Here is a 26,120-nt window from a genome sequence, read left to right on the forward strand (position 1 = left end):
CTTTTGGTTGTGGGATGGTCTGTGAATTAGGGTGCTTCCTTTCCTTAATTCCTGTGATTCCACTTACTAAAAATTCTGCAAATTCACCCTGATTTTACTAATTCAAAGTGAGCCATCTCTCAAGTTTTAGAGTCTTTTACTTTAGGATGATGGTTTAATAAAAGATATTTGGAAAAAGGAAGGAAGTGCAAAGAGCTGAAAAATGGAAGTATGACCATCGTTTGAACAGAATGGGAGACTGGGTCACCGTCGGCCAGGAGCTGTGTGAGCCGCTGTAAAGGATGGTGCAGCCCTTCATTCTTAAAGGAACCTTTCACGGGTGTAGCACGCAATTTCTTTCAGTAGCACTATCTGCATTTGGTATTTTTGATAATGTGAAAAGGAAAAGGATTCAGATCTTTTTAATTATTCTTCTTTCATAATTTTTTTGACTTTAACAATACGAAGTGTGCAGTTCACTGGCATTAAGTACATTCACAGTGTTGCGTGACCGTCATTACTGTTCATCCACAGAACATTTCCATCTTTTCAAATCGAAACTCTGTCCCCATTAAACAGTAACTCCCCATTCCCCTTGCCCCCTAGCCTCCAGCAATTACCGTTCCACTTTCAGTCTCTGAGAGGCTGACGTGACTTTCTATGGTCAGTAGTTGAAATTAGCTGCTGGACTCAGTTTCTTGAGCTTTGGGTGTCCTAAAGGAAAGGTGTTATTTTCCGTTCACAGCTTTAATATGGTCACATTTATTAGGTTTTTTTTTAAATGCTAAAGATTTTTAAAAGTTAAAAAAACCCCTCAAATTTAAAGAAATCACAGAGATAAATTTTCAGAAAACTACCATCTCTTAGTTGGGTTTGAAGTGTTGTTTATATGACCTCCGGACAAATCAGCTCACTAGCGTACGCAAAGACAGGTGGTATTTTGACATTTCCCACTGTTGAATTAATGAAATAACTGATTGCTTTGATTTCTCTTACACAAAGCCCCAAAGCTGTCAAGTCCTGGAAAGTTGTACAATTAGATTCACTTACTTTTTTTTTTTTTTTTACAGGAAATGAAAAGCCATAAAATATTGGGGATATTGAAGGCAGGCACTGGGAACCTTCTTCAACTTGCTTGTAAACACATGCTGGTTCCTTTGTCTACACACGCAAAGTAAAAAGGACGACAGAACCTTCGCTTCAGTGCACACAGTTCATCCAAATTTCTTATTTATTAATTAAGCACACGTATTTCATATAATTTATCTTTAAATGCACATCATTTGTTATTGATTGATTCATTCAACAAATATTTTTCGGGCTCTTGAGGTGTGCTCCGTCTGTAAGGGAGGAGATGCGGACGGATACTGTGCCCTTAGAGAGTTTACTTTTGGGGGGAGATGGAGCTGAGAGTAAGGATTGCAAACAATGTGAAGGCTTTCAAATGGCAGAAGACCACCATCCAGGAGGCTCAGAGGGGAGGCAATTATGTCTTCTGGGCAGAGGCAAGGCTTTGTGGGAAAGATGGTGTTTGACTTGAGTTTTGAAGAATGGGCAGGATGTGGATATTTAGGGATGGAAAACGGCACTCCAGGCAGAAGGAATCGTACAAACAAAGCCAAGGAGAGGCGACAAGAGCATCGAAGGGGGGCCCTGGGTCTGAGCAGCATGTGGGCTGGAAGGGGGGGTGATGTGGAGGAAAGCTGGAACAGAGCCGAAACGTTAAATTTCATTCACTGCCTACTTTGTACCAGGCACGAATAGTGCCTTTTGAGGATGTCCTAGTTTTTAATCCCTAAAACAGCTGCCCCCAAGTAAGTGTTATTTCCCCTTTTTGTAAAGTGTTATTGTTCCCTTTTCTCCAGATGGGGAAACTGAGGCATAGAGAGACTGAGGAACTTCCTAGAGATCACGTCTTACTAAGAGGCGGGACTCGCGGTTAAGCCCGGGTCCCAGGGACTCTTCAGTGCACATCTTCTCCAGGCTTCCCTGCTGCTGTGAGTGGAATTCTCATGCAATAGGAAAGGGGTGGGAAAGGGACAGAGAAGGGTGAGGAGCCTCTGGGGGAGTGTTGGTTACAGCTCTTTGCTCAGGAAGCTGGTGGCAGTGTGTAGGCTGGGCTGGAGTTTATCTATTTTATCCTCACCAAAGAAAGGTGCTTTACAACTTTTCCTGGATGCTACTAGGCTGCAGTGAGCCCAGGGTTGCTGAGAATGGGGTTGGGCTTACAAAACGCTTTATCCAGTGCAGTGTCGATTACTGCGCTAAGCATGTTACAACATTAGCTCATTGAGTAATGATAACCTGAAGCTTGGTTGTCTTCAGTCCACAGAAAGCAAAACTGAGGCTTAGAGCACTTAATTCACCCATTCGAGGTTAGAGTTCATCTTCAGAACTGTCCGTTTCCGTAACTTCGCACTGTTCTATCTCTTGCTCTTTGCCTAAAAAGCCAAAAGAATATTAATTAAAAAAATGGCTACACCCATATCTGCCCCCTGGGAAGGGGTGGCTTCCTCCTGGACCAGAGTGACTGTCCCTGTCCCCCACCCACTCGGTGCCAGCTCCTTGCCTGCCATCAGCCACCTTCCCCTTTGCTTTGTCTTAGTTCACTCCTAAGGGCGTCCCCTGCCATCTTTACAGCCACCCCAAGGTACACAAATCACTTTCACAGACAGTGTCATGAGTGTGAAGAGACTAATCCATCAATGCTGACGTCCCCTGATGAAGCGTGGCTGGTCTCTGCGAGGCCCGAGAGTCTTAGTGAATTTCAATTCGCCGTGGCTCGCTGCTACTGGGGGGGCTGTGGCTGGTGAGACGCTTTGAAGTTCACCCAACATATTATTAGGGGAGGCCTGTGCCAGTTGGAAAATCTTGTTTATCTCGATTTTTTTTTTAGATGTAAGGGGAAAAGGGCGTACTGCTCAGAAATGCAGTGCACTGGTTGATGGCTTTTCCGTCATTAATCTTGAATCCCCTTCTATTTCCCCCCAGCTTGATAATTATCCTTAATATTTAGTTTTTACTACCATCTCAGAATACAGAATTCAATTAAGTTTGACGTGTTTATAGAGTGACTACTATGTGCAAAGCCTTATTCTAGGTGTTCTAAAACCAGTGCCAAGAGCCATTCACATTAGGATGGAAAGATGGCAATGACTAAGTGACTGAATGAGATTTGGACAGTTTTGCCTCCTGTACTTTTCACACAGGTGTCGGTTCTTTGCAACGACACGTGCTACAGTCCTCACATAAAACTGGAGAGGAGCCAAGGAAGGTCAGTAGCTTAAAACTATGGTGGGTCTTTGGCAATTCAGAGCACGAATTACTGCTGATACACATGGTAAAATGGATTCATCACAAGCACCTACAGTTCCATTTTATCACACTCCACTTAAAGTATACGCCGTGCAGCTTGGATATCGTGCAGTTGCTAAGGGCCCGTGGGTGAGACCATCAGTGGACAGGTGCCCCGTGGTGATGGACAGGCCCTAGAAATAATCCTTCTTTTGGCCAATCTTGGAAAGAGGCTAGGGAAATTTTAAAATTACATTGTTAATAAATGAGCCATCTTTCCCCATTCTTGCCAAGTTCCTGTTTTTGTTTTTTTGTTTTTTTTTTTTTTGGCTGGCTCTAGTGACTAGGGAGAAGCTGAAAATAGTTATTTTCTAATCCATTCTTGAAGTTTAAAAAAGCATAGCTGTTATTATCAATTTATATTAGGAGAATTAGACACAGCACCTACTGCACAGAAAATTCTGCTTAATACAATTTCCTTATCTGAAAGGAATAGGCCGAGGATTGTCTGCATCTGGCTTTGATGACTGGTCGTAGGCGGTTCTTTTTCCCACCCTAGGACTATACCAGATTGTGGGGCCTTGAATTTTTATGTTTCTCATAAAGGGCCGTGGCTCTTAAAAAATATTGGTGAGCTTTGGGTAACCATGGAATGAACTTAATCCTCTGGATTACTCTGGGATTTCCGTGTAGACCAGGATGGGACAGGCTGGTCCTGGAGTTGGTGCAAACCACCCAGCATTTTGGATCTTTTAGATCAGTGCCTGTCTGAGGTTCCTGTGTCTGCTGCAACAGTTTACCACTGACTGGGTAGCTTAAAACAACAGAAATCACTCTCTCACAGTTCTGGGGGCCAGAAGTCTGAAGTGGCTGTGTCCGTGGGGCCCTGCTCCCTGCAGAGGCTGTATGGAGCATCCAGTCCTTCCTCTTCTGTTCTCTGACTGTAGCCACATCACTCCGCTCTCTGCCTCCAGGGTCACGTTCTTCTTCCTCCTGATTCTGTCTCAAATCTCCCTTGGCCTTTCTCGTATAAGGACACTTGTCCTCTGTAATCCAGAATGATGTCCTCATCTTGAGACCCTTACCTTAATTGCATCTGCAAAGATCCTTTCTCCCGATACAGTAACTTTCACAGGTGCTAGGGATCAGGATGTGAATGTAACTTTTGGAGAGCCTCCATTCGACTTACTACCGTGGCTTTCAAACTGGTTTTGAACCACAGGAAGAAACACCTTTACAACGAAACCTAGCTCCGTTCTATACAGCAACAGAGTTTTACAAAACAGCACTTCCTCTGATGAGAGCGAGATGAAATCTGTTCCGTTCCATTCTACACCATCGCATTCCGTCCCCAACAAAAGCCTGGTTGCTGATCTGCTAAACTGATCTCATGACCCGTTAATGGTACTGACACCCAGGGTTCTGGATCTCAGATGATCCTGGGCTGTATCAGGGTGTCTAGGCTCTGTTGCCTGGAGGACACTAGCTTGTCTTGGATTCCTCAGGCTGCTGAACTGAATGGGCTCTGAAGGGGCAGGTGGGGAGGTTAAGGGTGTGATCAGAAGAGCACCTTATCTGATGACCACTTAATTCCATTAAATGCAAATTATCAGTATTTACTGGCATCCTTCCATGCATTGGGCATTGTGTTCGATATGAGAACCACAAAAATGAATTATCCAAACCCACCCCCCAGGCATTCCCTAAATTCTCTTCTATATTGTAGCATACAAATTATATTAAATATGCATTCTTAACCACCAATTTCCTTGCACGGCAAATAGCTGTGTATAGTAACGTTTCTCATGTATTCTTAAATACTCCAAATGTGGTGTCCCATGAAAGCACCCAAATTCATGCTTTAGAAATTGTTTTAAGAACATTTGCAGGTGATTAGAGGAAAGCTATTTCACAGAAGATGCTGATCTAAATTCCTCAGAAGCGCGTGGACGTCTGAAGCGCTTTGCAGGAAGGCGGACAAATGGAAAAGCAGCGACAAAAAGGACGCTGCTTCCATTTCGAGCAGGTGACGTAACGGAACTAAAATCCATGATTAAGAAAAATGAAATTGTATAAATTATCGCAGAAATGCCTGTCATCACCCGTATTAGCTGCTAAAATGCCTCCAGGGGGTTAGATTAGAAAAAGAAAATTACTTATCTGTAATTCTTATTCTCTTTAGGTAGCAATTATAATAGATATACACTCTGGGGTGTAAGTCATTGGTGTGAGAACCAGGAGTAGACTGGAAGTCAGCTCAAGAATTATCACCCTCAAGGAAGACGCACCCTGGGACGTCAAGGGCAGGATGTATATGGAATGTCATTGCCCTCAAATATCATTCCTGTCTGACCATCGGAAAGAACCGGCGAATTCAGTCCCTTGGAAGAAAAGAACGACGGAGTGGATCTATCATTATTATTAACATATATTAAATGCATGAAGGTCTAGCCCTAGGCAGAATTTGTGAATTGGGCCTCCTCATTTCCTCTCCGTGCCCCTCCACCTATTTCAGGAATCCGGTACTCACTTGCTTGCCATCTCCCTCGCTCTGCTCGTAGGCAATACCTCATTAAAGTTATTTACACTGAAGCCAGGATGTTCACAGTAGAAAAAGCCCTGAGAAGGAATAAGGAGCCACTTGGTAACCAATCTGTCCTGGGGTAGATGTCAGGGAAGCCCTGTCACCTCTTTGGGCTCCAGCATCCTTGTTTATGGAGTGTAATTTCCAGAAACACTTTCATCTCCCCGATTCTTGGTGACAAAGACAGGCTAAACCTTAGGCTAATTTTTGTTAGGCTAAAAATGTTACTGTTGAAGATGGCATTTAAACTTGAGCAGAACTGACCGAACCTGCAGCTGCAGAAACGCAGCCTAACTTGAGGCATTCGGTGAGACACAGCGGGGTGTTTGGGGCTTTGTGTCTGTTTGACCACAGCCTCTGAGATCGTGACATGTGAGCAGCTGCTGCCCCAAAACCCAAGACTGGTCCTAAATGTATCTTTTATTTTATTTTATTTTTTATTGAAGTCGAGTCAATTTACAATGTTCATTTCTGGTGTACAGCATAATATTTCAGTCATACATATACATACATAGATTCTTTTTCATCTTCTTTTTCATCATAGGTTACTACAAGATATTGAATACAGTTCCCTGTGGTATAGAGAAGAAACTTGTTTATCTATTTTATATATACTGGTTAATATTTGCAAATCTCAAACTCCCAATTTATCCCTTCCTACCCCCTTTACCCCCAGTAACTGTAAGTTTGTTTACTATGTCTGTGAGTCTGTTTCTGTTTTGTAGATAAGTTCATTAGTGTCATCATTTTCCTTTTTTTTAGGTTCCACATAAGAATGATATCATATGGTTTTTTTTCTTTCTCTTTCTGGACTACTTCATTTAGAAGGATAATCTCTAGGTCCATCCATGTTTCTGCAAATGGTATTATTTTATTCTTTTTTTATGGCTTAGTAGTATTCCGTTGTATAAATATACCACAGCTTCTTTATCCAGTCATCTGTTGATGGACATTTAGGTTGTTTCCATGCCTTGGCTGTTGTATATAGTGCTGCTGTGAATCCATGTATCTTTTTGAATTAGAGTTCCCTCCAGATATAGAGAGTGTTCTTAACTATGTAATGTTTTTGGCAGGTTGAACTGAACCAGTAGGTTTAGTAGGTTTAGACCTAGGGCTGCCAATCATAAACTGACCTGGAATGGATGCATTCGTGGAGTGTAGCTCCCTGGAAACCACCACATAAACCACCTGAGAACGAATGGGCGTGTTGTGTAGGAGACGGACCTCTTCTGTGTGGGATCTGAACTGTCCGTGCTGCTTAGACACATCATGTGTTCATCCAAGCCAGCGAGCACCTGTGTGGTGAGAAGGGCCTGGGAGCTCCGGGGATGATGGTTATTCCAGACCTCTCTCTGCCTCATCTGTGCCTCTCGATGGCTCGTGTCACTGAAAGGACTAGTAAGGCCTGACACTGAGTAGCATTTCTGACTCACGTGAGACTAGCTTGACAACCTCATCCCGCCTGTTATCTTAATCTGCGTGTTGCTTCTTTGATGGTAACTACTTTTCTTCATTTTTTTCAAGATGCATTTGACAACATGCTCCACCCACTCATTCATTCACCTACTCCCTCATCCAGTGTGGACTTATTACACACCTGCGTGTGCACGCCAGCCACTGTTCTAAGTGTGGGGGGTCCTGTCGTGAACAAAAGAGACAAAAATCCCTGTCTCCATGGGGCTTACCTGCCAGTGGGGGTGATGGACAATAAATACTAGTAGAAAATTAAATTACATTGTATGGGTGGCAGGTCATAAGCACTGCAGGGAACAAGAGAAAAGCAGAATAAGAACTTGGAGTAGCAATTCCAAGAAAAGTGCCTGAGGTCAGCTTCCATGAGCAAATGATATTTGATGAAATGCTGGAAGGAGGTGAGGAAGTGGACCACGTGGACACTGGGGAGAAGAGTCTTGTGGACAGAGGGAGTGGCCGGGGAAGGTGGCAGCTTGCATAGCCAGTCTGAGGTACAGGCATGTCCAGTGTGTCTGGAAAGGGTTCAGAAAGAGGTCAGAGGGGTGAACTGATTTTGGCTCACAGACCATTTACAGATTTAGGAAGATGTGGGGAGCCCTGGGAAGCTTTTGAACAGAAGAGTGATGTGACTGAACTTACATTTTAAAGGATTGCTCTGACTAGTGTTCATTTTTAACCGGAATTCACCCAAAAAACCTCTGAAGGGAAAGGTGATTCTGTAGGGCCTTGGCAAAGGAACACAGAGCAATCTGCCTACCTTATGGGCAGGTTTATGTAAAACCTACTCTGAAGATGGGGTGCAAAAAGTCTTCATGCAAGAAATATAAATTTGCCCTGAGCATCGTTAAAAAAAACTTAGTAAAATATAGCACACTTACACAAAAGAGTGCTCAGGTCTCAGAGGTATAACTTAGTGAATTTTAATAAAGCAAATACTCATGTAAGTACCACTTAGGTCAAGAAACTGAACAACTTCAGAAGCTCCTGTAAGTCCCTTTCCAATTACAGTCCACCCCCAATTCGCCGAAGGTCACCCCTCTCCAAACTTTCATGGAGATCGCTTCCCTGGCTTACTCTGTTCCTTCACCATCTATGTGTGGACACCTGTTAACTATATTTTAACCTATATGATTTGGTGTCTGGCTTCTATCCCTCAACTGTGTTTGTGGGATTCATCTGGACTGTCATTTGCTTTCCTTGTTACAGGATCCATTGCATGAATGTCCCTCAGCTCTTTGCTCGCTCAGCTGTTGGTGGACATTTGGGTTCTTCCCTGCTGTGATGTCCTTGGGCAGGCGTCCTGGTGACCGTGTCTAGCCGCGTCTGCCAGACACATACGCAGGACTGGAACTGATGGTTACAGGGTATCTGTATATTCGTCTTTAGTAGATTATGTCAAACTGTCCTTCAGAATGACTGTCTCAGTCCATGTTGTGCTGACAATTTCAAGGTCCCTTGGCCTTTTCCCTGCAGGGTCCACTCTGAAGACAAGGGTCGCTCAGAATCCAGGTGAAATGGCCTCCCACACACATGGCTTCCTGAGGAAAATCTGAAAAAAGAGTTAGCTTAACAGGAACCAGATGGGCTCTAGGCTTGAGTCTGCCCACCCCTTGGCCCTCCTAGTTTGGGGCAGGAAGCAATTTCCGGACGGAAGCGGATAGATTTCACACCGCACCCCTTCAGTGTGCAAAGAAGGCTGCTGGCATGTTTGCGGCTCTGCTCTCAGGTGTGCAAATGTCAGAGAGCCGGATGCTAGCGTTCAGCGGCCTGCGATCGTGCCTCCTTCAAGCTCCTGGTCTCTCTGCCTTGCTGAGCTAATTCCATGGACCATAACCCCAGAGAGTTTGGAAAGGGCACCAGATGAACCTTGCCTGCTCCAACTAACTTCAAGCTTCTCTTTGGAGCCTTCATCGCTCTCACTTAAATTGCTTCCTAGTGGAGGCCCCCATCTCTGATTTAATGCACTTTTTTTTTTTCAATTGGAGTATAGTCAGTTACAATGTGCCAATTTCTGGTGTGCAGCATAGCATTTCAGTCATACATGTACATACATATATTCCGCCTCAGATTCTTTTTCATTATAGGTTATGCACTACTAGTCCCTTTTCTCTCCACGGTTACTCTCTCTCTCCTCTCTTCCCATCGTCTCCCCACCTCCCTCCCCCTCCAGCCCACAAACTGCCTACACCGTTTTTCACCCGATGCTTTGATGGCAACCGCTGCAAATAAAGCCAGGGAGGCGGCAGGTGCTCCAGGAGAGGGGCGAGGTCACAGAAGCTGCCCTTGGAGCCCCGGGCCCTCTGCTCTGGAAGTCAAGTAGCCTGTTTCATGCCCCGACAGCCCTTTGCTGTTGTCCTCACCTCCGGCAATGTTTTTGTTTTTACTGCCTCTCAGCTCCCCGGAATGCCGAGCTCCTTAAGGGGCTTGTATCTGTCCAACTGTGTCTAGGTTGCCTTTCTCCTGACATGGAGAGAGGAGCAGGGGAGGGAGGAAGGGGCGACACTCCAAATCCAGAGGGAGAAATGGGTTTGTAGGACCACAGCACCGAGCCGGCTTTTGTCTCGGTGATCGGTGACCCTACATCAGCCGTGGAGGTGGACCTGCCTGAAAATGTAACCTCCTGTTTTGGAGACGTTGATCCGAAATATCAAAGCTTTGAAAATTTGGGCTTCTCTTCTCTTGTGTGACTGGAGCAACGCAAGGCCTGCAGCACCAGGGCTCCCGAATCCTGGTCTTGGACGCCTGAATAAACGGAGGAGATAGAGTGGAGAAAGAAATGCACACCTAGCGAGCGCCCTTTATGTGCCAGAATTTTACCTGCTTGTCTCATTTACTCTCACACAGACGGTCCTCTGAGTGCGGATCATTGTTCTCACCACAGATGCCATAGCGAGGGAGTTCAGAAGCCAAACGGAGCCGGTGAAGGGTGGCGTCTGGTTTCAAAGAAAACACAGCTGACCACCTGCTGTGCTAAGGAAAAGGGCTGATACCCGACTGGCTTTGGGGAAGTATAACCATTTTGTTCTAAAAGGAGCAGTTGACACACTGCGCTCTGACTGCAGTGTTATTCCACATGCCTGAGCAGGAACGGCGCCCGGAAAGAGAGAGGGTTTATATAACAAACTGAACTGATATAAAGTCTACCTTCCTTCCTTCTTTTTTCCCTCCTCCTCCTTCCTCACCCCCCCCACCTTTCTTTCACTATTTTTCCTTCCTTTTCCCCCTTTTCCTCTTTTTGTCCCTCCCCCTCTCCCTGCCTCCTTTCCTTTGTATATTTCACTCCATTCTGGGATGTGATGGACAGGATACAACTCCTGCCCTTGAGGGGTTTCAGTCCTCTGAGGAGACGGCCGTGTAAGCAGGTTGCTATGACTGCTAAGGCAAGTTATGTTACAGAGGTTTATATACATTTCTGCAAGTGCAGTTGAGTGGACAAGAAATCTTGGGGAAATTAGCAGAAGATGAATAGAGGAAGTGACATTCCCATTTCACCTGGCCTCGAATGTTGCGTAAACATTTACTTCTGTTTTAGGAGAGGTGAACAAGTCTTTTACATTTGGGACACGGTAGGACCAGGATGGCTGGATTTCAAGAGTGGTGTGAGGGGTGAGGCTGGGAGGGTGGTCCTGGCATTCAACTTTCTCTTCAAGAAGGGTTTGCTGGGGAGGGTGTAGCTCAGTGGTAGAGTGTGTGCTTAGCATGCACAAGGTCCTAGGTTCGACCCCCAGTACCTCCATTAAAAATACAAACATAAATAAACAAATAAGCCTAATTCCACCTTCCCCCTCCAAAAAAAAAAAAAAAAACAAAGATTTTTTTAGAAGAGAAGGGCTTGGCTCACAGCGAAAAAAAAACGTGACAATGGATGTATGTATGTTCATGTATAACTGAAAAATTGTGCTCTCCACTGGAATTCGACACAGCATTGTAAAATGACTATGACTCAATAAAAAATATAAAAAAAGAAAAAGAGAAGGGCTTGGCAAGATTTTGGGGGATGAAATAAAGCTAGAGCTCAGTAAAACATTCTGGGTAGAAGTTTGGAGTCATGCTCGGCCAAGATTCTCTGAGCCCCAGGGCTGTAAAATCCATACTTTAATTCTCCTCTCCTGACCCATCCATGTTTCTCCTGGGACAGTGTTACAAGTCACCCACCTCACCCAGACCTCTGAGAAAATCCCAAAGATACTTGGGAGTAACCTGTCTCAGTTTGCAGTGGATACCAGAGCATCTCTCCGTAAGCTGAGTCTACTTCCCTCGTGGAACTGCCCCTGAAGAATCGCCTGCCGTCACTGGGAGAGAATTTCTTCTGTCCTGCGGAGTTAGACGAAGACCGAGGAGGATGAGCAGGGACTGTTTATTATTCAGAACTCGGTGTAGCGAGGGAGTCAGCCGCCATCAAGCGCATCTTGGCAGAGGCTCAAAGGCAGGCAGAGGAGTGCGCGAGCCGGAGCGAGGAGAGGGGCTTTCAGGAGTGTCCTGACCGGAGGCCGTTGGCCCGGGGGAGCTGGGGGTAGGCTCAGCAGGAGTGAGGCATCCTACGCGATGAGGTGGGAGCGCGTATTGGACCTTCTTCTGCTTGGTCCTAAGTTGGAAGTGGGGACAAAAATTAGGGGAGCTGCTGGTTCTGAGTTCAGTCCTGACCATTTGGGGATGAGTGTTCAAGTCTGTCTTACAGACAGCAGGCCGGCTTCCGGGACTGGTTACTGTAGACGTAGATGGGCTGGCTTCCTGGGCTGATGATTGCAGCTCATTTTTCTACATGGTCTGGCCGTTGTCCACTTGCATATACTGGCTCTCAGCCCACAGACACAAAGTAAGAACTGGCTTCTGGGTTTCCAGCTGGCACCCAGAGGGGAGTCTGGTAAACACGCAAGCATGTGGGACAGAGAAGGCGCAGGAGGAGCTTCACCCGGGGCGGAACATGCAAGACCAAGGTGTGAGAGGGGCTCACAGGCCTGCCTGGGGGTCAGGGCTGGAGGGGGCTGTGCGCCAGGCTGCTGCTCCCGGGGGCTGCGTCCCAAGAGGGAGGGACACTTCCCAAGGCTCAGGATGTGGCTAGGACACCCCAGGAAGCATCCTATATGCAGCGTTGGCCTCTAGGTTCCCCTTGACCGAGACTGGTGTGGACTTCATCTCAATAAGATGCTTGGCCTCTCTCCGACGGAAGCCAGGAGCGAGATCCCTTATCATCGCAATTGGAAATAAACCATGAGAAGTGAAGAGACGTACAAGTTTTCTTATTATGTAAGTGTCAGGCGTCCAGCATCACAGTTCAACGTCTGCGTACACTACAGAGCCCTCCCTCCCGCAGAGACTTGGTTTGGGGGAGACATTAGAACAGATGTGTTGCTAGGTGTAGCTCACCCCACTTTCATAGGAAAAAGGGCTTTCCTCTTCTCCACCCTCCCCCAAATTCTAGAAGGCTCGATTGGAAAGGTGAATTTTTCTTTTTCTTCCCCTTAACTAGTATCAGGTGTCCTACCCAGGTAAGCGGGTAAACTCGTCCAAGTATTTTTATAGTGGCTGTAAATGGTTTTACGATACACTCCCTGTTTATGAGAAAGGCTGACTTACTGGGGGTTATGATGGCTGGTGACAGACACACAGTATGTCTCACGGAGTTTTGCTAAAATGCGTTAATCCTAGTCACAGAGCCAAGTATAAAATTTCAGTGGCTTCTGAAACTGTTGCCACCTTCTCCAATCTAATAGTATCGTTTTACACAGAAAAACTCAACCATTGAAAACTTGAAAACATTCATGGAAGAGGAGGATGTCCAGGTTTTAAAAGGCAAGAATGAAGATAGAATGAAATGGGACACAGTGATTAGAGGAAAGAACTACTTCTTTGGGGGGAAGATCCCTGAGAAGACTTTTTGGTTGGGATCACTTGCCCCCTTGAAAACGCACAAATGCCCCTCTTGCCACGGTCATCTAGACAGTAATGCATCCAGGTGACGCATTAGGAAGTTGTACTGACGTCTGCGATCACAGATGCTGCCAACAGATCCTCTTGGAAGTTTGCAAAATGGTGCTCAGGTGGAAGGGTTACAGCTGCTATTGCCTTCTGCTTTAAGTTAGAAGTTAGAACAAATTAGAAGATAAAATTCTGGCATCCTGAAAAATCCATTTTTAATAACTTTATATTTATGACTGTTTGTAGATTTCTCTTCTGCATATTTTCTTTCCCCAAGCCCATTTTTTATGGTCCTTTGAAGCTTAAAAAATAAACCTCCAAATGACCAACCTCATCTTTCACGTGGCATTCTGGTGATCTTTTTCTTAGCATGGCCTCAGGCTCCAGCAATGTGGCTGTGATAAAGAAGCTTGAAAGAGATTAAGGCTTTATTCAAATGCAAGGTGGGGGGACTAGGCAAGGGTGATGATTAGTTTTCCTGACCAGTAAGATCTTTCGGGGTTTGGAGATGACAAGGGGTCACTCCCCTTTCCCCTGTGGGCTCTGAACCAGCTGAGACACAGAGGTCTAATAGGGACCACCAGATCAGCTTTAATGCCAGTAAAAAGCAAGAAAGAACTTTCTGTTTCTCCTCTTTAAATTCTATCGGCTTAATTAGCCAGTTACATGCTGAACAGCTGGGGACCTATAGGCAACCTAGCAGGTGCAGGCTGCCTTCTACCTGGGGCAGACGATGCATGAGCTATAGGCAAGTGAGACTGAGAAAGAGAGCCCAGAAGGGGCTAAGATGCTCAGGACCGCCTCCCCAAGCTCACCGTTCAGATAAGTCTCTCCTACCTGGTTGGAGCTAGTGAAAGCTAGCTAATGTTCCCAAAAAACTTCCAGAAGGCTGGAAGCCCCAACTTTTGGGGGCTCAGCAGGAACACTTGCCAAGGCATAACACCTGACCACAGCCTGCAAGTCAGCCTGGTGGAGAGGCGGATGCGCCCATCATTCCGATCTTGCTTCTGTGGCCCGTGACTGCCGTGGTCGGTCTACCTGAGTCATAACGTTGAGGCTTGTTACGTAGATACAAATTCAGAAGGACTTTTTGGTTCTCTAAGAACAATAAATGGGGAAATTCTAAAGATCAGAGAAGAAAATTCTGATCCCTGAAGAGAATGACTTAAACAGGCATAACATGAATATAATTTCAAGGCATTTTATTTGCAGCGCTGAGGGTGATGCGATTTCGCAAATGAAAAGACTAGCATCTATCTAGCAACGCTAACTTTATCCTGTTAGTAGCGTTAGCATTTCCATCCAAACATACCTTGCTTACCTTTCAAAAGCAGTTTTATTGAGATATGATTCACATACTACACAATTCGCCCATTTGAAGCGCAAAGGTTCAGACTTTCATTATGTTTAAGGGGTTGGGCATCCATCACCGTAGTCAATTTTAGGGCATTTTCATTTAGCCCAAGAAGGTGCCCACGCCCCTGAGCCATCACCTCCCCAATTCTCCCCGCTACCCCCAGCCTTAAAGTAACTGCTAATCTACATTCTGTCACTGTAGATTGCCTTATTCTGGATATTTCGTATAAGTGGAATCCCACAACATTTGTCCTTTTGTATCTGACTTCTTTCTCTTTGCATAATGTTTTCGAGATTCATCCTTGTTGTAACATGTGTCAGAATTCAATTCCTTTTTAAGGCTGAATCATATTTCGTTGCCTGTACATACCACATTGTGTTTATCCATTCATCCACCAGTGGACACTTGGGCTGTTTCTGCTTCTTGGCTGTTGTCAATAATGTCACTGTGAACCTGGGTGCCAAGTGTCTATTCAAGTCCTGGCTTTCAGTTCTCTCGGGTGGATACTGGGAAGTGGTATGTATTGCTGGGCTGTGTGCAACTCCATGCTTAACCATGTGAGCACCTGCCATGCTTACTTTCTTTAAAAAGTTACATTTTTAAAATTTTTATTGAAGTATAGTTGATTTAAAATGTGTTAGTTTCTGGTGTACAGCATTGTGATTCAGTTATACATACATATATATGTTCTTTTTCATTATAAGTTATTAGAAGATATTGGATATAATTCCCTGAGCTATACAGTAGGTCCTTGTTGTTTATCTATTTTATATGCAGTAGTTTGTACCTGCTAATCCCAAACTCCTGATTTATCCCTCCCGCCCTTTCCCCTTTGGTGACCATAAGTTTGTTTTCTGTGTCTGTGAGTGTTTCTGTTTTGTAAACAAGTTCATTTGTATCGTTTTTTAGATTCCACCTGTAAGTGATATCTATCGTTTGATACTTGTTTTCCTCTGTCTGACTGACTTCACCTGCTGTGTTCATCTCTAGGTCCATCCATGTTGCTCCAAATGGCTTCATTTCATTCTTTCTTTTTGTGGCTGCCATGCTTAAGTGACATATTTTTAATCTATGATTTGTAATTGTGAAAAAATGGTAAGTGGAACGATCTTTCAAGTCCCTGTTCAGCCCTCTTGCTTTTCTAGTCGGTAACGTTCACGTGCGGCTGCGGAAAGCTTCCTTATCATCTGCCCTCCTGCCGCTAACGAAAAAGAGGAGAAGATGCTGAAGTGGAATAAAGGGCAAAACAGGACAGGAAATTCCTTGCAAAATTATATCACAAACGGATAGCGTATTTTTGAGGAATACTGAAAATCCTTCAAGTCCAGGAATATTTATGAATCCTCAAGGCCTGGCTTGCTCCTCGATACCAACACACAGCGAAAGTTTTTTTTTTTTTTTTTTCTTTTTTTTTAGAGTTTTGGAACGAAGCCCCCAAGAATCCGTGGTGGAAGTTGGCCCGTGAAGCCAGTCTCCCCTCGCCTTGCCCCTTGAATCATTTATTTAAGCGGCAATAATAAAAGGTGTCAGCAATTCAGCTGTGAGCTCTGGGAGATTTCTGTGCTCATTGACCTTTAAGCGTTTGCGTCTTGACGGGTGAGCTGTTGGTAACGTTTCCTGTGAGCTATGGGCTGGCCACGGGGTCAGGCATGCTAATGATAAAATTACCATTTACCTTTTACCTCGGCAGGCCCAGTGCCTGACATTATAAATGTAGGTAGCCTTTCACCTGACTCTCTCTCTCTTTTGTTCTACCGGAGAGTGTGGGAACGAATGTGCTTTGGCGGCGGAAGACTTATGGGGAAAAAAGGACCGAATTTAGTGCATGTTTCCCCTTCAGGCTTCTTTTGGGGGATGCCTTTTCTCTCTCACTCAATCTGGATAGAATATTATCTGCTCTTAGCGGGGGAGGGGGTTGGGGGAGGGGAAGGAGGTTTCCTTTGCCATCTCCTGACGTCTTTGAAGCATGGCGCTGGCCCGTGTTCTTTCTCTAAAGCTGCAGGGATTCCTGAGGTTTTATTGGGAGCCCTGCTTTCATCTGAAACAGCCGTCCCCCTCCTGCTGACTTCAGTGGAATGGCATTTCAGTGTTGCTGGAGACCAGAGATGGTTAAGTCATTAGGGGACTTGGTGGCAATTTACAGAGATGCAGGCTTCAAGTTGGTGCAAAAGAAAAATAAAACACAGAGGGACACCTGTGATAGAAGAGGTCGGGAGAGGCTGGTGGCAGTTCGACCTGGTCATGGAAAGTTAATGAACGGCGACGTTAATGCCAACTTCCCAGGCTCGTCACTGGCTGCTGTCGAAGCTGTATTTCTACGTATTTATTTGTTAGTCTTTGAGGTGTCCTGGGATGATCTAATTCTCCATAAATAATGCTTAGCTAAATATCCTGAAACCCTGGACTGGGCTGAAACTAAAATCAGAATGCTTAAGATAGGAGAGAAGGAGGGGACGGGGAATGAAGGAAAACTTGACTGGTCAGATTTCACCCGGAGACGCCCAGAGCAGGAAATCAGGTCACTGCGCCTGGTAAGAGAAAGGGCTTCCCGGGCCCGTGAGGGGCCCTGGAGGATGCGTGGGTCTCTCCTGCTTCCCAATCCTAGTTCCCGCCTTGGGGGAGGCGAAGGGTTTATAAGGAGCCAGGAACCCAGTGATCTCTGGCCTCTGAAAAGCTGTCCATCACTTAGATCCTCTCCCTGACACTGCGCATAGGACTTTAGTGACATTTGCCTGGTTGTTATGAGTGGTTTGCCAATAATGAGAATCGCAAACCCAGGAAGCCCTGCCTGGTTGCGGCGTGTGTTCGTTTAGCTCAAAATTTGGTGCCTTGGAATTGTCACGTGGAATAAATCTTCAGCCACAGGAATCTCCTTGTGGCTGTGTCCCAGCAAGGCAACACACATTTTTGGATCATTTGTAGCATATTCAAATGAAAGCTGGTGCTAATGAAATTATTCTCATGTAATTAGATATATTAAGTGATGTCCCAGGTTGGTTCCATGACATGGTTGGACTGCTAATTTTTATTCTTTCCAAGCACAGAGAGAATTCTCGCCGAAGATCTGGGCCACAAATTGCCGCAGAAGCTTGCTGACTTGGGAATCCTGGCTGCACAAAGCCACGGCGTCCTCTGGAAGGAAGTTCAGGCTTCCCGTGCTTCTGCCTCTCTGAGCTGGCGGCCACGAACGAGCGCACAGTACAAGTCTTTTCTTGTAACTCAGAGTGCAAATCCAGCATGTTGACAAGGTCCCGGCAAGGGCCTTAGTCAGGCTGAGGGAACTGGCAGTCATTCCCCCAGCTTATCAGACCACATTCTCCTTGTCTTGCTTTATTTTTCCAGTCAGCCCCAACTCAGAGGCCAGAATCACAAGAATCCCATTTGCACGGGGCAAAGGGCTCAGCTGTGCGTTCAGTCATCCATCGTTCCTTCTCCTTCCCTGGGTCTGGAGTGACGTGGAGCGAGACATGGGCTCTGTGTCAAATGTTCCTCAAGGCTGGACCTTCCAGTCACGCTCCTGGCCACAGGGGAGTGATTGAGCACGTGTTGGGGGGCCTGTGGGGGGAGCCAAGAGCACTTGACCTTTATGATGAGTTTCTTTTTCCCCTTTATGCCTTTAAAACTTGCTTTCAAATTATTTCATTCATTTGACTTAGAAAGAAGCCCTAATCTTGAGAAGAACTGAAGCCCAGTCTTCATCCTCGATGACCACCCTCTGCAATGGTGTGGGGGAAGGGAGGGTCCAGGGAACCTCTTCTCTTCTCTCTTCCGCATCTGCTGCTCTCCGTTAGCTCCGAGCTTTCCTGGACTCTTGTGTGTTGCACGCAGTTGTGTTTAGATATCGCACGTGTGTTTGTACACCTTTCCCCTGCTGAGGAGCGAGAGGAGTCAAACTACATGGCGTCAGTAGAGGAGAGGGTCTTTCTCAATCTAAGTGAATGACATTCACTGGAACCCGGTAGATGTCTAGGCACTTGGGGACGGTGTTGATTCCAGAAAACCCCATATGGAAAGGGAAAGTGTGTGTGTGTGTGTGTGTGTGTGTGTGTGTGTGTGTGTGTGTGTGGGTGTGTGTGTAAGAGAGAGAGAGAAAGAGATTTCTTTTCTCAGTTTTATTCTTTCAAGAAGCACTCAATACACCAGAAATCAACACATTGTAAACTATGCTTCAATTAAAAAAAAAGCATTCAAAATAGATGCCTCAACAAGCTTACACTGTACAGCACAGGGAACTATATTCAATATTTTGTAGTAACTTATGGTGAAAAAGAACATGAAAATGAATATATGTATGTTCATGTATGACTGAAACATTATGCTGCACACCAGAAATGGACGCAACGTTGTAAACTGACTAGACTTCAACAAAATACATATACCAAAAAAAAAAAAAGATTGTTATTAAAAAAAAAAGATTGTTATTAAAAAAAAAAGACAGAACAGATGCCTCAAAGGGTCAGATACTTCCAATGTTTAATTTGGGTCATTCAGGGCTGTATATCAACCTGAGTAAGTGTAATTATTCTTCCAGGCCCCCCGGGAGACGGTGCAGTGTATTCCTAGCCACAGGACTTCCACACGGAAAAGCATAAACAAATCTGAACAAAATTCCTGATTCTCATCAACCAGCCAAGCCTGAGCCTTCTGTTCCAGAGGGTGATGCATTTTGTGGATGGAGCGGGAAACTGAACAGGCAACCCTCTTTGGGGATGTAGCTATCTCTGCTGCAGAAAATGTTGATTGATTTTCTAGGTTTGTCAGAGCAACATTAATCATGCAAAAAGGCAAAGCCATGAGATTCAGAATCCTGGTGGCAGGAGACAGGGGAGCTGATTTTCTTTTTACAGCAAGACCTGTGTCAACACATTTCTGAAAATTAATCAATCGTCAAATAACTCAAGTGACAGACTGATCATTCTGGTAGAGACCGAAGTCTATAAGACGCTGTACAATTAAAACAGAAATGACACAGAAGGGATTTTATTTGACATTACTCAGAATTCTACTGATTCTATCAGAATCCCTCATTTTCCATCAGCCTCTGGATATAGGAAGACAGAAGTTACAGGAAAATGACATTTAGATGTTGTGCTCAAAATTTGAACTGGAAGGAGGCTTACCACCATTCCATCTCCAATTTTATCACAAAAAATAAAAGGCTAAATTCCATATCAGTTTAAAATAGACTGTATAAGAGATTATGCTTGTAATGCCTTTAATAGATAATGAAGCACTTTTTGTTGCTTTGTTTCAATCACAAACCTGGTTTTCCTTTAGAAAAAGAACTTAAAAAAAAAAAAGTGTTAGCCTTGTGATTTTCCTCTTGTAAATGGGCTGTTTTCTACTTGTTTGTCAATACTGTGTTTCCTCTTTTTTTTTTTTTCTTTGTTGAGTTCTTGTTGAACCTTGCTGTGGGAGGTCATGAGCCTTTAATAGAAGAGCTTGGGGGTAAACAGATAGACAGGGCAGGGTTCAAATTCCTGCCCCTGCCCTTCCCTGGCTGCTGACCTGGACCAGCCTCCTGGTCCCTTGACATCTCTATTCAAGTGTGAAAGGGAGTCATGGGGGGGGTCTCTCTGTGAGAGTGACTGTGGGGAGAAACCGGGTTGTAAGTCCGTGCTCCTACGGGCGTGTCATGTTGCTACATTCATCACTGTTACTGTTATTGCCCCTATAGAGATGCCCTCTGTCTTTCCGAAATTTTCACCTGTAAGTCTTTGTCACAGAAAAATGATGGATGTCCCTAAAATAAAGATGTTCAAAGCGACGATTACAGGCATCGGAAAATTCTGAATTATCTTGAGTTCTCCAAGAAAAGGGATGCAAATGATTGTATGATTATAGTAAGCCTGAATTCTTTTTTTTGGGGGGGGTGGGGGGAAGAGGTAATTAGGTTTATTTATTTAATTAATGAAGGAACTGGGGATTGAACCCAGGACCTCAGTGCATGCTAGGCATGCACTCCACCACTGAGCTATACCCTCCCCCTTGAGAACCTTAATTTGTAAAAACTGTTTCTGTCTAGGTTATCTCAAACAACCCTTGGTCTACTGGGATATTTAATCACACACCCACTGAGGCTGAATCGTTTCAAGTTTCCTACATTGTGTGTGTCATCAGGCAAGCCAACAATGGAGATGATCAACTTCTGGGGGAACCCAACCAGAAACATTCATATGGGGTGGGATGGAAGAAAGCAAAACCTTTATTTTAATTATGAAAACTCCAAACAACAACTACAGAAAGTGATTATTTTTGAATAGTATTCTCTCGGGCATTGAGATGATTGATTTTAAAATTCTGGGATTTTTTTTTTCTTTTTAGATTGTATTTATTTATTTGTTTTATTTTTTAAAAGAATTTTTATTGAAGTGTAGTAGATTTGCAATGTTAGTTTCAGGTGTACAGCAAACTGATTCAGTTATACGTATACATACATATATATTTTTTCTTTTTAGATTCTTTTCTGCTATATGCTATTACAAGAAATTGAATATAGTTCCCTGTGCTATACAGTAGGTCCTTGTTGTTTATCAATTTTATATATAGCAATGTGTGTTTGTTAATCCCTAACCCCTAATTTATCCCTCCCTGCCCTTTCCCCCTTGGTAACCAGAGTTTATTTTCTATGTCCGTAAGTCTGTTTTTGGTTTATAAATAGAATTGTATCATTTCTTTAAGATTCTACATATAAGTAATATCATACGATATTTGTCTTTCTCTGTGTGACTGACTTCGCTCAATACGATCATGTCTAGGTCCTGTCCAGTTGCTGCCCTGACACTTTTCAAATGTCAGAGTTAACAAATATTACTTCTCAAATCAGGAAAGTATCAGCTTACTTTTTTTTCTGTCCGTTGCTCGGACAGAAACAGACAAGAGGCATGGAGGTGACAGGGAAGACGGCAAAAGTGTGAGAGGGAGAGAGAGGGAGGAAAGAAGAAGGAAATGAGGAAGAAAAAAAGGAAAATGGGACATGAGGGAGAAGAGCAAGGCAGGTTTGCTTTCAAGCTGGGAGAAACACACGTTGTTTGACTCTGTCTTCAATCTGGGACGTCTGACTTTATCTTCAATCTGGGACGTCTGACTTCTAAGCAGCCTAATTCCCTGGTCAGAAGACACAGTGGAAAGACAGCTCTTGTGCAACGTACTGGCATTCATTACAATGATACGGGGAAACCACAGCTTCTTTTTACCGTCATTCCGAAAAGCAGCAGGGAGCTCCCAGATGTCACCTTTAAGGCATTTGCACGTTGATAAATGAGTCACAAGTCAGCAAAGCACCAGTGTTTTGGGAAGATGTTGCCTTATGTCCTTTCTGCCTCTTTCTACTGTTCAGATTCTTTCAAGTCAATGGTGACGGTGACAAAGTTCCAACCCTGCCCTGTCTGTTCTCTGGTCCCCAAGGTGAGTCCAGGACCCAGCTGTGGCTGGATCAGCCCTGACCTGGAGAGAGGCTCCGGACACTGTCGGGTGAGCAGATGGATGAGGCCATGACGATCCAGACAGCGGGATGACGGGATTGACTACCCAATGCATAATGACTGAATTACAATTTCCAAGTGGAATGCGTTAGTCATTATCAGTGTAATTATTCATAAATGTGCCTAATTATTCATAATTATTCAGAAGCATATTACTTCCCTGATTGCCGTAAGTGCTCTCGGAGGCCAATTACAATGTGATTCTGGTCGCAGGACTCTGGGAGTATTACCCCTTCCGTCTTGGTGATTCCAAGCTCGGTCTCCAGCTTGTGTCATCGGGTCCTTTAAATACACACAACAAACCCATGGCTTTCAACCCAGCTGATTTCCAGGCCCCCATCGTCTTTCTTCCCCATTTCCAGTCCCAAGGCCCTCTTATTTGGGTTCGGGCTGTTCCTTCGAGGGCCCTCTCTGCTGCTGTTTAATTAGGGCTCTCTTGTTGTCATTACCGCATTTGATATCTTAATAGCATGGGAGGACACAGGGAGTGAAACGGGGCAGGAAGGGAGGGACCCCTGAGCAGATTCAGGTGATGTGGAGAAGCCGGAAGCCCGGAAGACGTGGCTGTGGGCCTTCAGAGGATGAACTGGCAAGTCAGGGGTTTCAGATTTCCTGTAAATCTGGGGACCCTCTCAGGTGGGAGAGCAAAGTCATTTTACCTCGTCTACAACAGGATCCCCATGTGCAGCGATCTGACTTCCAGGGATCATTGCAAAATCGGGCAGCCTAGGAGAATATTTCCAGTTTTTCCAGGACGATTTCACCTTGACCTGGACGCGGCAAAGCAGCAGCGTGGGCTCAGGGTCTACAACTTGCTATTTGTGCTGAGGTTCTCATGAACACACAGACCTCAGTGAGCGACGCGTGGCGGCTCCATTTCTACTTTTTTTTTTCCTCCCTGGAAAACATTACAGCAATTACCATATTGTGGGGCGGCATGATCAGGTGCGAATTAGCATATAGATTAGTTCTGGGGGGCAGGGAGCAGGAGAGGTGGGCTAAGATCTTTAAAACCGTGTATAGTTATGCCACACAAAGAGGATCCTGCAGAAACTGTCCTGGTCTGGGTTTGTCCAACCCAGGGTGCATGTCCTCCGATCTGACCGGGGTCAGGTGACAATTTCTAAGGGAACCGACACGACCCGGTTTTGATCATAGCTGAGAAACGACTCGGGACTGGGCAGAATGAGACATTGCAGATCCATGAAGCAGATGTTAAGACTTTTACCAGCGTTTTTGTTCCTAGACAGAGGATCTCTGATTTGCTTAGTAAGAACACCCTCTAGTTAATTGGAATCACCACGTTCAAGTTTCACATTTTTTCCGAGAAATGAAAATGGTTAAATTTGTACTGATGGGGCACAAAGAGGGACACAAAAAAGACTACAGTTTAGAGACTGAGACTTTTGGGGAAAGTGTGCCAAAACGTAGAATGCAAAAAGGAGAGAGGTTAAATGACTACCTTCTGACACAAGGATATAAAAAATAGACTTATTTGAAAATAAACGTTTATAGGACCCATTTTTTTCTTTCTAGGTTCTCCAGCAATACAGGGGACTGATTCATTGACAAACAGTGCACCTACTATGTGTGCAAAGCGGTGCATGGTGCAAGGAGAGCATCCTGCCTCCGACCTGCTGAAGAAATGGCAAAGATCTTACCTACGGCTGCTGTGGAAGAGAGTTCAGGGGAGACAGAACTTTGAGGACCAAGTGGCCAAGAAAACTTCAGTAGGACCTGGGAACTGCCTTGGCCCTAGGGTATGTAGAATATGAATAAGCATTTCTGGGAACATTCCAGCCAAGGTGATGGACTCAGGGGGTGAGGACAACAGAGGGGCTACCTCGAGGTGGCGGGAGGTGAATGCAGGATGGCGTCATGATACGCAAGGCAAATACAACCTCTTTCAATCTTTGTAATCTGCTTAAATAGATCTAATAATAACCACCGTGAAAAATTATTATGAAATAAAGAAATCACTATTTTTTTCTTTATGCATTCCTGGCACATGGTAGGTAGATATTTGTTGCATATATTTGTTTCATTACACGAATGAGTTAGTTCATTTAATTGAACTTAATTGAATTAACTTAAAAATCACTTAAGGTCAGCTCAGGGCCAGTGCGAAGCACGAAGCTTTCTCTGTAGGAAGTATTACCACTCGGCAACAAATCAAATAAAACATATTTTGTTAAGATAAACCCAATTCCTCTTCCAAATAATACCCCCAGATCTTTTCTGGGGTTCCCTCCTTGGCTGTTCTGACTGGGAGTTGGCTTAGATTGGGACGTGGAAGAAATTTCCCCAGCAAAACAGAAAAATAGAAGATGTGTGTGTGGGCAAGTGGACGGGAAAGACAGACAAACTGGGAGAAGCTGCAGGGAGATTTCCTTTCCCACAGGGACTTGAGAGGATAAAAATCAGAAGGATAGGACTCCGGAGCCTGACGGGTCAACGTGGCTGTGCAGCAGAACGGGTCACCCAGCCCCTTTGATCGCTGCGGCCAGCGCAGCACATTTCACGGTACATTAGGCAGATCTCAGACATAACCTGGCCCCGTGGACGTTTTATCGGTGGTTTTCTCTGAGGTACGGATTGCGCGACAAGACAGAGGAGGGTGGGGGCACGAGAGAGCCATCTGGCCACGTCTAATTCGGCGTGACGTCCTGGGTTGGAAGGCCCATCAATTCTGCACCCCAGGGGCCCCCAAAAGTCACCTGGGTGCACTCTCGAGTGTCCCTCCCACCCAGAGTCTCCAAATGCTGAGAGGGGCTGGGTAAGAAAAGTCCAAGGTCTTCGATCTTGGAGAAAAATGCCTAACACACAGTAGGTGCTCAATAAATACTGAAGTGTTTGTTGAAAGACTCTTTCCTCTTGTTCAGTTTGAAACACCAGGGCCTGTCGCTTCTATTGTCTGTACTGTCTTTCATTATCTACTTTCCAAAATTCAACACGGGTATTATATATTGTTGTTTTTTTTTCCCCCATTTGGTTCAGAAAATGAAATGCCTTGTTCTCTCAATTCAATTTCAAGCTGTTGTGGGATGGGGACCTTTTGTTCTTGTCTCTTTCGCAGCATCCAGTGTAATTAATGTCCTGCTCAATACCTGTGTGGGATGGCTGGGGACAGTGGAAGGCAGCCGAGACCTGGTAGAGTGGGGCACCAGCTCAGGAGTCAGAAAATCACGTTGGCCTGCACTCTGACAGGCAGCGTGAGAGTGAGTGAGCCATAATCTCTTTGAGCCTCAGCTTGACCATATGTAAGACATGGGTAATAATTCACGTCCTACCTGTGTAACAGGATCCGATAAATTGGATTTGTACCGATTAAATAAATTCCTGTGTGTTAAAGTGTTCCAGCTACTTCTGGAATCTAGCTGTGATGGTCCTATCTGTCCATGGTCATTCCAGACTCCAGGAATTCAATACCTTGTAATAACCTTTAACGAAAAAGAATATGAAAATGAATACACCAGGAATTGGCACATCGTAACTGACTACACTTTCCCGAAAAAAAAAAAAAAAGATTCTAGACTCTAGGAATTCCCATTCTAAGGAGAGAACTGATCCTTGAGAACCCTGATGGAATGGAGAAGAACTAATACTGGTTTTGGACTGGGTTGGGACTGGAATGAGGCTAGTCTGAAGCCAGGTCTTCCCTTCTGACGCTGTGGTAGACGAGCCTGTTGGTTCAAGAGCAGACAACCTTGAACACAAGAATATCTCATAAAAATACAAGAAAGAAGATTTTGTGCTGATAGGGAGAAAGGGGCATGAGAATCCTCGGAAGGAAATTAGAAAAAAAGGTCTGGGCGAGGAGGAGTTTCTTGACGTTGTTGATAACATAAAGCATGACGGGGAGGGTGAGGTTGAAAAGGCACAGTTTGCTCGGTCAGCCGCTGGGTGAGTTTTCCAATGTTTATTAGTGTGGTCTGCACCCCCCCCCCACCCCACGTTTTACTAGTGGGTCTCCAGTCCGGCACGGACCCCCCCCACTGGCCAGCCACCACAGTTCAGGACTTTTTTTCAG

Source organism: Camelus bactrianus, chromosome 20 (assembly GCF_048773025.1).
Source record: "Camelus bactrianus isolate YW-2024 breed Bactrian camel chromosome 20, ASM4877302v1, whole genome shotgun sequence".
NCBI lineage: Eukaryota > Metazoa > Chordata > Mammalia > Artiodactyla > Camelidae > Camelus > Camelus bactrianus.